The sequence below is a fragment of the Barbus barbus genome (assembly GCF_936440315.1).
Source record: "Barbus barbus genome assembly, chromosome: 13".
Taxonomy (NCBI): Eukaryota; Metazoa; Chordata; class Actinopteri; order Cypriniformes; family Cyprinidae; genus Barbus; species Barbus barbus.
Window position 1 is genome coordinate 20,670,737 of NC_136741.1, and position 12,627 is coordinate 20,683,363.

Below are 12,627 nucleotides of genomic sequence, written 5' to 3' on the forward strand. Positions count from 1 at the left end.
GATCATCCTCTCCCAAGCTCCTCCCATATGGGAAGAGTGGGGAGCGTTAAATGACCATGTACAACCTTGCTCCTGCAAGTACCCCTTTAGCTCTGGATCATCAGTATTGATATTCAGTTCTCGACAGGCACCAATGAAATTTGTTCCTCTGTCGGATCTAAAGTGTTTAACCGGTCCGCGAACTGCCAGGAACCGTCTGAGGGCATTAATGAAGCTAGAAGTTGACATGGACTCGATGACCTCCAAATGGACAGCTCGTGTACTTAAGCAGGAAAAGATGACAACCCATCTTTTTTCTGTCAGCACTTCCCTCTCTGGTATGGCGTGACATTATGCTCCATGGCCCAAACACATCTAGGCCCACGTGAGTGAATGGTGGATCTACTGCCACTCTATCCATGGGTAGTTCTGACATTCTTTGTCAGATGCCGAGATGTATTGTGGATGTATCCTAACACAATTTTACTGTCAGTGTAGAATTTTACTGCAGTCAGTTCCAGATCCAATTCTTCTGTAATCAGTTCTGCTAGCTCAACAGCTAGAACTACTGCACACAGCTCCAGCCGCAGCACTGTGTGAGCCGGGTATGGTGCCAACTTCGATTTAGCCATGATAAACCCAACATGACACTGACCATCCATAGTGACAACTCTGAGATAGGCAACCGCTGCTATGGCCACTGTGGAAGCATCAGAAAAAATGATCACCTCTTTCTTGGAAGCACAGGACATAGAGACTGGTACATAGGGTCTGTGAATCTGGACTTCTCTGAGATCGGTTAAAGAATCTGTCGATGCCTTCCATTGGGTCTCCTTATCCGGTGGGAGTGGTGTGTCCCAGTCAAACTGGTCTGAAGACAGCTCTCTTACTAAGGCCTTACCCTGCATGGTAACAGGAGCAACAAATCCCAAAGGATCGTAGAGACTGTTAACTGTTGAAAGTATGCCCCGTCGAGTGAATGGTCTAACATCTGGAGATACTTGGAACGTGAAACAATCTGTCTCTAAACTCCAACTCACCCCTAAGCTTCGTTGCAGAGGCAGAGGATTGACACTTAAATCCAGATCCTTCAGGTCATTTGCCCTATCAGATGAAGGGAATGCTTCCATGACTTGATGGTTATTTGAAGAAATCTTGTGAAGCTGTATGTTTGATTCAGCCAACATGTTTTTGGTGTTTTCCAGGAGACTGATGGCTTCGGCTGCACTGGAAACAGAGATCAGGCCGTCATCCACGTAAAAATTGATATGGACAAACTGTTTGGCTTCTCTACCATATTCCTCTTCTACAAATTCCGCTGCCCGTCTTATCCCGAAGATTGCCACAGCTGGAGATGGGGTGTTCCCAAAAACATGTACTCTCATTCTGTACTCTGTGATTTCTTTGGAGAAGATTGTTATCCTTGAACCACAAGAACCTCAGAAAGTTTTGGTCATCTGTCCTACATCAGCCGTGACTGCAACTTGGAGGACAATGGAGGATGCAAAATCTTGTGGAAAAAGCAAACAAAAAGATAAAGAATACAAAGAATTGAAAGAAAATAATAAATGTAGTGTTGTTTGTTCACCAGCACTCTGGAAGCCACATTTAATATCACATGTTCCTGAGAGTATAATGTCTCTATGGACATGGCACACATTTTAATATGAGGGTTTGAAAATGCTCAGTTCATGTCTCTAGGGTGAAATCATTGCACTTTTTATATAAAAAGTCTAATTGTAATACAAATCTATATGAATAAAGCCTTCGATCTTTGAGGAAGCATGAACAACAAGGTGATCATTCTTTTGGTCATGGATATAATCATTTGTTTAGAAGATCCATGATTTAAAAGACCACAGCTTATGGTTTTGATGAGTCATCCAGTTAAGTGATATTCAGGTCAGGACATGTATGCACAGAGTAAAGGTTTACAGTAAATCAGTTAACCATGACTAATAAATAGGGGGCTGGATTCCATTAAAATTTATGTTGGTTCGGATAAAACCCTACAAAGAATTGATTACAGGTTAGAAATAAAAGTAACAGTAATAGCGCACAGAGCCAGTGGTAATGTACAAGATGCTGATTTAATTGTTGCTTTACTTTGCCTTTTTGATCGTAAAGTTCTCTTTTACATTTTTATATGGCCACATATCAGTGAAAGGCTCAGCGCAATACAGGGAAGGAAAAAGCAGCAATTAATCTCAGAAAACAACCCATGGTCTTCTTTTCTAAATTCAGCCAGACATAGAGTCTCCTCTTCAAACACAGACCATTACGGGTTGGCCCTCACGTTATATAAATATATCTAACAAATTCCTTCCAAAATACTTCGCATTTAAACTTAAAGTCATAACTTAACTAAAACACTTATGGAAATCTGTAGGATTGAAATGATCTGAATGTTGCTTCAGATACAGTATGAAGTTGTGTTACCATCTTGTGAGTTATGACAAAAATCAATGTCCTCATTGTAGGTTTTCTGTCCACATCGAATAACTGAGCCGAGCTGAGGATTTTGGGCCAAAGAAATCTCATTATGGATGAAGCAGAAATAGAAACCGATCAACAAAATGTCCCTTCGCTGGTTAGCCCTTACCAAAAAGTAGTATAATTCAAGTTTATTTTATTAAGTATACTTAAGTAAAGTTCAAGTATATTTTTGAGTATACTTTATGTAGTAAGTGTACAAACATCAGTGTACCTGTAGTATACTTAAGTGTACTATTTCAGTACTCCTTGGGCCTAAATTGGCCCACTTTCTAGTATAAAAGTATACTTAAAAGTATAATTTTAAAGTATAACAGTAGTAAACTTTGAGTACACAACTAGTTTACATCAATTTTTTAGCTTGTACTGCAACTAGGGGTGGCACGATACATATATTCGGTATTCGGTATGGACATCTCGGTTCGGTGCATGAGGCTTTACAACAAATACAGGCAATTCGCCCCCAATCCAGAAGAGGGCGCCCACAGTAATGCAACGCTGTTTGATAACCGCCAGCAGAAGAACAGCGAATGCCATGTAGCGCCATCCGTATCCCTTCTAGCCTTAGAGTTGCGCACTTGAAAACAAAGCCCACTAGACAGTGACCATGTGCTGATTCTGAATGCGTCTCTCACATAGACTCACAAAGGAGTATACTTTAAACTATACAGTATACTCGTATGTTTTTTTAAAGAGAACTTTACATCATACTTTAAGTATACTACTATGTCCCTATTTAGATATTGATTTGTATATATTATGTCATATGAATATCTGGGGTGTATTCCAGAAAGCAGGTTATGTGACATACCCGGGTAAATTTGAGGATAAGTGAGCGGATAAACTCGGCTTTCGGTTCCAAAATCGGAGGTTACTTTTAGGGTATGTAAGTAACCATAGTAACTTGCTCTCTGAAGATAACCTGCTCTGGAGCAGGTTATGTTCAGGGTTAGTTCACTTCAGTGCTATTAGTGCACGCGTGACATACTGACCAGCCTTCAGTGGGCCTGACAGATAGCGCACAACATTATATAATATAGCCTTATATATATATATATAGAGAGAGAGCACTAACATAAGTAATAAATAAGGTAATATATCATTCTAATATGATTATTTTTATTTATTTTTACGGGGAAGTCGTGGCCTAATGGTTAGAGAGTCGGACTTGTAATCCAAAGGTTGCGGGTTCGAGTCTCGGGCCGGCAGGGATTGTAGGTGGGGGGAGTGAATGTTCAGCGCTCTCTCCACCCTCAATACCACGACTGTGGTGCCCTTGAGCAAGGCACCGAACCCCCAACTGCTCCCCGGGCGCCGCAGCATAAATGGCTGCCCACTGCTCCGGGTGTGTGTTCACGGTGTGTGTGTGTGTTCACTGCTGTGTGTGTGCACTATGGATGGGTTAAATGCAGAGCACGAATTCCGAGTATGGGTCACCATACTTGGCAGTATGTCACTTCACTTCACTTCACTTCACTTCACTTCACTTCACTTATTTTGGCATATATAACAGTTATCTGTATAAATTATAAAACACTATGACAAGGTAATGTTTAATTTATTATATTATATATACTTATTACATTTTATATTATCATCTCACACATGGATTGGCATTTTCTATAATGTATTTCTATAATAAAAATACATATCTGATATGACTTAATATATAATTGGCATCAAACTAAAAATATAAGTCATATTCTCAAGGATTGAAGATTAAACGGGGAAAAAAATGATTACACAACCATCAATTAGGTGGCGATATGCACTAAGCATGTAAACGAACAAAAGAAGAAGAAAGAAACAGCATGGTGCGCTTTTTCTTAGCGTCCGTTTCCATAGTGACTCGTCGATTCGTCGCTCTGTTGAGAATGTCTTGAGTCTTAACCAGGAACATACTCGGAGTTGAATGAACTTAATCCCGGATGCGTTTTTGGAACCACATACCTCGAGGCAGGGGCGTAGCCATCATTTCAAAAGTGGGGGATACGGAATGTCTAGTGTTATACCCGTTTTGTTTTTTTTTCAGTTAACCCTTGTCTAATTGACAGGTTTTATTTTTAATCATACCTTTTTGCTTAATATGCTTTATGATTATATTATTATATATGATTATAAAACAGAAGGAAAGAAAGAGAGAAAAAAGAAAGAAAGAAATACAACAGCTTGTCACTGGGACAGTACCCTTAAAAGGACATCTTTGTACCTTATTTACCCCAAAAAGTTTCATAGTTGTACATTAGATTCAAGATTTTTATTCGTCACATACACCATTATACAGAGTATAACCAGCAGTGAAATATAAGTCAAACGGTACAAAAGTCATTACGGTACATATTGGTATTCTAAGGTACTAATGTGCACCTTTTTGAGTATAAGTTACAAAGATGTCTTTATAAGGGTACAAATTCAAATTCAAATTCAAATTTTATTTGTCACATACATATACATACGTAGTACGACATGTAGTGAAATGTATTGTACGACTGTCCAACAAATTGTCCAACAAAATTAGAAAAACCTCAAGTTTACAAAAATACAAATAGAAAAAGTACAGTAACCATATATACAGAATAAACTAGCAATAAAATAAAATAACAAATAGATATGAGAATAAAAAATAGAATATGATTCTATATAGATTCTATAAAAAGTAAAGTGTATGTCAGTGATAAAGTGTCCGTGTGCTGTGCTGTGCAGTGCAGTAAAGTGTATAAGTGAGTAAAAGGATACTAAAGACAAAGACAAATGGTATGTAAGTCCCACTCATTTATCCTTCCGTAACCTTCTACAAATTAGTGCAGATTGTACTTGAAAAATGTGCAAAGTGGAAGTGTGGGGTGATGTGATTAGAGTGGAGAGTGGTTTAGACTCCGAATGGCCTGCGGGAAGAAGCTCCTCCTCATTCTCTCTGTGTTCGCCTTCATGGAGCGGAAGCGTCTCCCTGAACGCAGCAGAGAAAAGAGTCCATTGTTGGGATGGCTGAGGTCCTTCACTATCTTCCTGGCCCTGGTCAGGCACCGCTTGCTGTAGATGTCCTGCAGGTTAGGGAGCTCGGTGTGAATGGTACGTTCCGCTGAACGCACCACCCTCTGGAGGGCTCGTCTGTCCTGCATAGTGCAGTTCCCGAACCAGGAAGTGATGCTGCCCGTCAGGACGCTCTCGATGGTGCAGGTGTAAAAAGTCTTAAGCACCCGAGAGGGAAGTCTAAAGTCCTTTAAGCGTCTCAGATGGTACAGACGCTGCCTGGCCTTCTTCACCAGGGTGCTGGTATGACAGGACCAAGTCAAGTCCTGCGTGATGTGAACACCCAGGTATCTGAAGCTGTCCACTCTCTCCACTGGAGTCCCGCTGATCGTGATCGGCTGGTACGACCGCTCCTGCTTCGTACTGAAGTCCACTATCAGCTCCTTAGTTTTGCTGATGTTCAGGTGTAGACTATTCACCTGGCACCAACTCTCCAGGTTCTTAATCTCCTGTATGTAGGCCGTCTCGTCGTTGTCTGAGATCAGGCCCAACACAACAGTGTCATCAGCAAACTTAATGATGGTGGTGGAGTTGGAAGTGGCCACACAGTCATAAGTGTACAGTGAGTACAGCAGGGGGCTCAGAACACAACCTTGAGGGGCTCCAGTGCTTAGGGTGATGGAGGATGAGGTGTGTTTACCCATCCGTACGGCTTGCTGTCTGTCCTTCAGGAAGCTGGAGATCCATTGGCACAAGGATGTGCTGAGACCAAGGACCTCCAACTTGGAGGTGAGTGTGGAGGGAATTATGGTGTTAAACGCTGAACTGTAGTCCACAAACAGCATTTTTACATAATTCCCTTTTCTGCAGTCCAGGTGACTTGTTGTGGTGTGGAGGAGGTGTGAGATGGCATCCTCCGTGGAGCGGTTATGTCTGTATGCAAACTGTAGTGGATCCAGTGTGTCTGGTAGTGATGCAATGATGAAGTCTCTGACCAGTCTCTCAAAGCACTTCATCACCACTGATGTGAGGGCTACAGGGCGATAGTCGTTTAGGCAGGTGGGCTGCGGTTTCTTGGGGACAGGAACAATGGTGGACTGCTTAAAGCATGAGGGGACTATGGACTGTTCCAGGGAGAGGTTGAAGATCTCGGTGAACACCGGTGCTAGCTGGTCAGCGCAGGCCTTCAGAACCCGACCTGTGATGCCATCTGGTCCTGCTGCCTTCCTGATGTTCACTCTCTTGAATGCCCTCCTCACGTCATGCTCCGTGATGGTGAATACGTTGTCCTCACCGGCTTCCTCAGCGTGCATGCAGTTAGCACTGCTAGCGCCGTTAGCGTGATTAGCTGCAGCCTCGAAGCGAGCATAAAAAGTGTTCAGCTCGTCAGCCAGAGAGGCGTCCGCATTCCCGATCTGGAGGGTGGTGTTTTATAGTCCGTGATGGTTCTAAGTCCCTGCCACAGGCTCCTAGAGTCGCCATGTTGGAATTGCGACTCTAGTTTCCTCCCGTAGCGCTGCTTCGCCTCCTTCACCGATCTGCGCACGCTGTAAGATGCAGCCTTGTAATCATCCATGTTCCCGGTGATGAGCCCTGTGTTGTAGGCAGCGGAGCGGGATCTCAGGGCGTCGCGGATGGTTTTATCCACCCACGGCTTCTGGTTGGGAAACGTCCTGATGATGGTTTTCTGCACCGTATCATCCATTAGTTTCTCTATAAATCCCACAACCGCTTCCGTAAACAAGCTGACGTCATCAGAGCTGCGCCGGAACATGTCCCAGTCTGCGTCATCTAGCGCGTCCTGCAGAGCGGCCACCGATTGGTCCGTCCAGCGTTGGACCTCCCTCTGCACCGGGGCTTCCTGTTTCAGCCTCTGTTTGTAAACAGGCATGAGGAAGATGGCGGCGTGGTCCGATTTCCCAAACGGTGGTTGTGACTGTGCCTTGTAGCTGTTCTTGTATGGGGTGTAACAGTGATCTAATGTCCTTTCGCCCCTGGTGGGGCAGCTGATGTGCTGATGGAAGTTCGGCAGTGCACGCTTGAGGTTGGCACTGTTGAAATCTCCCAAAACAATGAATGCGGCGTCCCGGTGCTGTGTCTGGTGAAGGTGTAGTGTTTCATGTAAATCCCATATCGCAGTGTCCGTGTCCGCTTGAGGTGGAATATAAACGGCACTGACGATGACCGAGCTAAATTCCCGAGGGAGATAAAAAGGGCGACATTTGATGGTCAGAAGTTCAAGATTCGGTGTGCAGGAGCGTGAGAGGGGAACAATGCTCGCGCCGTCACACCAGTGTTTGTTCACCATCAGACATACTCCACCTCCCCTAGTCTTCCCCGAGTCCAGCGTTCTGTCCATGCGGTAAACCGAGAAGAACTCGGCCGGCTGGATGGCGTGGTCTGGTACCGCTGGGTTCAGCCATGTCTCGGTGAAGCAGAGAAGGTTGCAGTCCCGAATGTCCCTCTGGAACCTGACTCTTGCCCTGAGGTCATCGAGTTTGTTATCCAGCGACTGGACATTGGCGAGCAGGACACTTGGTAAGGGAGCGCGGTGTGCGCGAGCCCTCAGCCTGTTCCTGACGCCGGCTCGTTTCCCTCGAGGACGCCGGTACGGGTCGGGTCCTTTGTTCCTCCTCAGGATCTCGCTTGGCCAGGATGGGTCCGGGTTCAAAATCGGCGAAAGGTTAGTGCATTGTGCACCAATAGAAATAAGAGTGGCCCTGTCGTATGTAAGAATGGCCATCTTACAAAAAGAAACCGGTGTTTATAGTTAACAATACGAAAAAATAACAAAAAAAGACAAAGTTTGGTCGGAGCAGTCGTGACGGCAGCCGATCTCACCGGCGCCATCTTACCAAAAGTTTACATATTACTATTGTTTACATATTTCAAATTGTATTTTGTGTGTGTTGTATGTACAGTACATGGCACACGGTAATGGATACTTGCACATTCACATACTCCTTTATTCTGTTCTGTTCTATTATACATTAGTCTGATTACTCTATGTTAAAATAAATATCTTATCATAGACAATGCTGTAAATAATCTTTACCTCTGAAGCCTCACTGAAACTGTCTGTCTCATTCACTCTCATCTCTGAATTCACTTCTGCGTCTGTCTACAGCAAATAAAGTAGTGTTTGAAACATGTACATACAGGGAATAGTGACATACAGAAGAAAATAACTAATTAAGTACACCGCTGGACAATAACCAATCATTTTTATCCTAATTGTTTTTTAACACTTTAGAATGATAAACACATATTCACTATTAACTATGACTTTTGCCTCAATAAACTCTTCATTTACTGCTTGTTAATAGCTTGTAAGGTAGTCCTTGTAGTTGTTAAGTTTAGGTATTAGGTATAATTATGGGATGCAGAATATGGTCATGAGGAATACAGAATTAATATGTGCTTAAGTACTAATAAACAACCAATATGCAAGCTAATAATTGCATACTGTAGTTAAAAATGATAGCTGAGAAGTTGTTCATCATACTAATGTTATTTTTTATTTTTCTATATTTGACTAATTATGTGTTTTATATGATTGGTCCATATATAATCCTACAAACGCTTGTGTATTAATAGATTTCATACAATGTAAAAACAGCCAGGTGTTAAAAGCCACTCTATCAGTTCTCACCTGTGAAGTTTGTATTTCTTGCGTGTCGTCCTGATTCTGCTCTAACAAACCTAGACTGACTGTTTCTTGTTCATTCTTGACAACACATAAAAACGTCAAATTAGTGCAATAATGACAGAGCATCCCTAAATGAAGATCGGTCCTGTATCAGATCAGTGCTTGCATACTTGATTGAAATACATCATGTAGAATTGAACATTAGAGTTAAACATGTCACAATGCTGCAAACGCTGTAAAATCTCAGTTCAACATTATCTTTATTCTTATTTGAAGGGTTCTGATAACATACATACGTGTTAAAATAAAAGACGTTACAAAAGACTTACGGAAAAATACACTGAAAATAAATAAGTGCATGTTTGTCCAGGCAGCTTTTTTCCCCTCCATATAATGAACATCAAAACTGGCTAATTATTCAACAAGAGCAATAGGCAGAGTCACTCAACAGTGTGCAACACTATTCGGATCCAACTTACGCTGCTTGACTTCTTCGTAAAAAAGGAGTGAAGAGTTTTTTGTCGCTTTGAACTCATCTCGACCTCTAATGAATGATGGACACAGCGCGGGACCGCGGGCGCGAGCCTGGGCATGTTGTGACGTGAAAAAATGAGTGACTGATTGCCATGGAAACGTAAACGTCATGTATAAATTATCTTGTCTTTTTGATTTTTAAATCAATACAAATTTATATAATTTATATACATTGCTCCATTAAAACCTCAACATGTCGAGAACACAACTGTCCAATGAAAAAGTGCGGGGGACGACTTTACTTTTTATAAAAAGTGGGGGGGACATGTCCCCCGCGTAATCTACGCCCCTGCCTCGAGGAAGCAAGGTTTGGGGTTAATCAACCCAAAGTTCAGGGTTTAGCTGAATGTAAGTTAACCGTGCTTTCTGGAATACACCCCAGAACATATAAAACATCAGAAACAATAACATTATCTGCTTGTAAACAAAAACATTTTATTCTAGCTTCATGCACAATTTTTTTAAACACTTGAATGTGGCTAAGTTTCATAAATAAAAAATAAAGAAATAAACAAAAAGCTGAAAAAAAGACTATGAATTGGATTCAGAATGATAATCAAAACATAAACGAGTCGATCAACACCCCAAAGCTTGACAGTCATATATTACCTCTGCATTGGTGACATTTTATTCTATAATTTTATGAGTTTTGATGTTGTTTTATGTCTGATGATCGTGTTAGAATAAATGTGGGAGCATCTGTTGTTTCAGTTTCTTCTTCGCTTGTGTTTTTGGAAATTTTGTACAGAAGATGTGTACTAGCGCCCCCTACCCTATAACAATGAAAACAGGGATTCTAGGAGCACAAGTATAGCTCAAATATATTTAGAATTTTTCTAAGTATAAGTCAAGTATACTCAAATGTCATTTTAAGTATATTTCTGAGAAGTACATGAAGCCCATTTCTGAGAAGTACATAAAAAGTAGACTAAAAGTATACTTTCCTATTTTATAGTTTAAAAGAAGTATACTAATAGCACATTTGAATAAACTTCTTTTTCATAAGGGAAAATAAAACGTAGATTTCCATGGAGGTGTCTGCTTGTTTTATTGTGTCACTTTTGGTTAGGACACAATGTGACACAGGTTTAAAAGGCACACATTTTTGTAAAAATCAAACAAATTCTGCATGTCAAGGAATTCACAATGACACCGGAAACCTTTTAGCAGCATCGCTTTCATGCATATCTCTTATTGCTTGTCATTTCGTACACGCATCAAGGTTTTTGTTTGCCTAGTTGAAAGGTGTCATGTCACATCTTTACCTTCTTTTCAACTGCGTACTCCCGAGGGTCTTTTTGTTTTCAAGCTCTAATCAAGGAGCCAATGTTCCTGCGCCTGTCTTTTCACACGTTTGTCTCGTAGAAATCTCAGCATCAGGATGGATTCGGTGATCCAGCTCATTATCATAAAATAATGGGCTACGGCTCACCATCATGAAGCTCTGCTCCTGCTCAGGCCTGTCTGCTTGCTGCATTTTCAACCAATCAGTCATCGCTGTGAAATTTCTGATGTGCTGGAATTGCTGCAGAAGGGCCTTCACGCATGAGTCATTCATTAATTTGAGGACTTGTTAGGAAGCCACTTTACCTGCAGACAGCCATTTGAAGAAAAAAGGCCCCATTGAGGAAAATTCACAAGACTAGGAAAGGTATTTCGCTGGCTCTCTCGGGCTCTCATCCATGGGTATATCGCACATCAGTATAGGATGAATGACCCATTGAGCTAGAATACTACTGGATGCTGATGTTTGCATGTATTTGTGTAATTGTCTGTGTGTGCTTGCGCTAAAAGGTCTTTTTCTCTTTTATGTGGCCGCCAAAAGCTCTAAATGGTGTTTTTGGAAAATGGCAAAAACTGTGCCAGCAGATAGCAATGATGAGAGACAGCTGGGATACAAAGGCACACACACTTAGTTAGACCCTTCACACAGGGAAATGTGAATGCAGCATTCAGATTGTCAGTGTTGTGTTGCCAATGACTCTTTTGCAAAGACATGCACTGTGCAGGGGTAACAGCACTCACACATAGAGAATAAACTCTGCAGTAAGTAACACATAAGGTTTCTGTGCCTCCATCAACGACAATAAGAAATCTAGTTTCCAAACGCACGGTTACCAGGTCTAATGCCTGACCCAAATAAATACAAGAAGACTTAAAAGAACACAATTCCCTTTGGTGCCATTAGTGGCACTGTAATTAGACAGTTAAGTTCAAATAATTAATTAATTGAATAATCTTACATATTAATAATGGTGTGCAAAACATCTTAAATAGAGATCGACCGATATAACGATTTACTGATATTTTTCCCGATATTTAAGCATTTTTCCATAATCGGATATCGGTTTTGTAATATCGGATTCTCAAAATTCCCGTTTTGAGAATTGCGCGCAGGATCGCAATTGCAGCGCATCTGAGGGGAGACGAGACAACAACAACGGCGTGCAGGTACTTGATTTGCTGTAGTTAGTAAACTATTTAATATTACAGTCATTAATGCACAAATTAGATGGCTCTAAGAAATATGATAAATAAGATACTCCATCAAGCCCTGTCCCTATAAAGATATAACTTTGCCTGAAATAACACAGCCATGAATTAGCGCATGTTGGAAATAAAAGCATTGAATTTAATTCTCTCTCTGTTGTCTCATCATTAGTCTCGTGAAGCCGCTTTCATATTGCAGTTCACTCAGTGGTTGATGCTCAAGAAATGCTCAGCACGGCCACTGCATGTAACTTTTAACAAGATTCCCTTTTTTGAAGCACCCTAAATTGTATTAACACTTACTATATAACCATTATTTTGTTTATAAACATCTAAATTAATACAACTCTATGGAAATTCTCTGCAATCGATCGCAGTTTCGAATCCAGTTTGAGTAGCCTATAGTTCTGTGTAAATGCATAGATAAACCGCGCTGTCAGCAGCATAATTTAGAACGACAAAAAATAGAGCATGCCAGTTGAGAAATGCAATAAAATGCAATGCTTGTTATA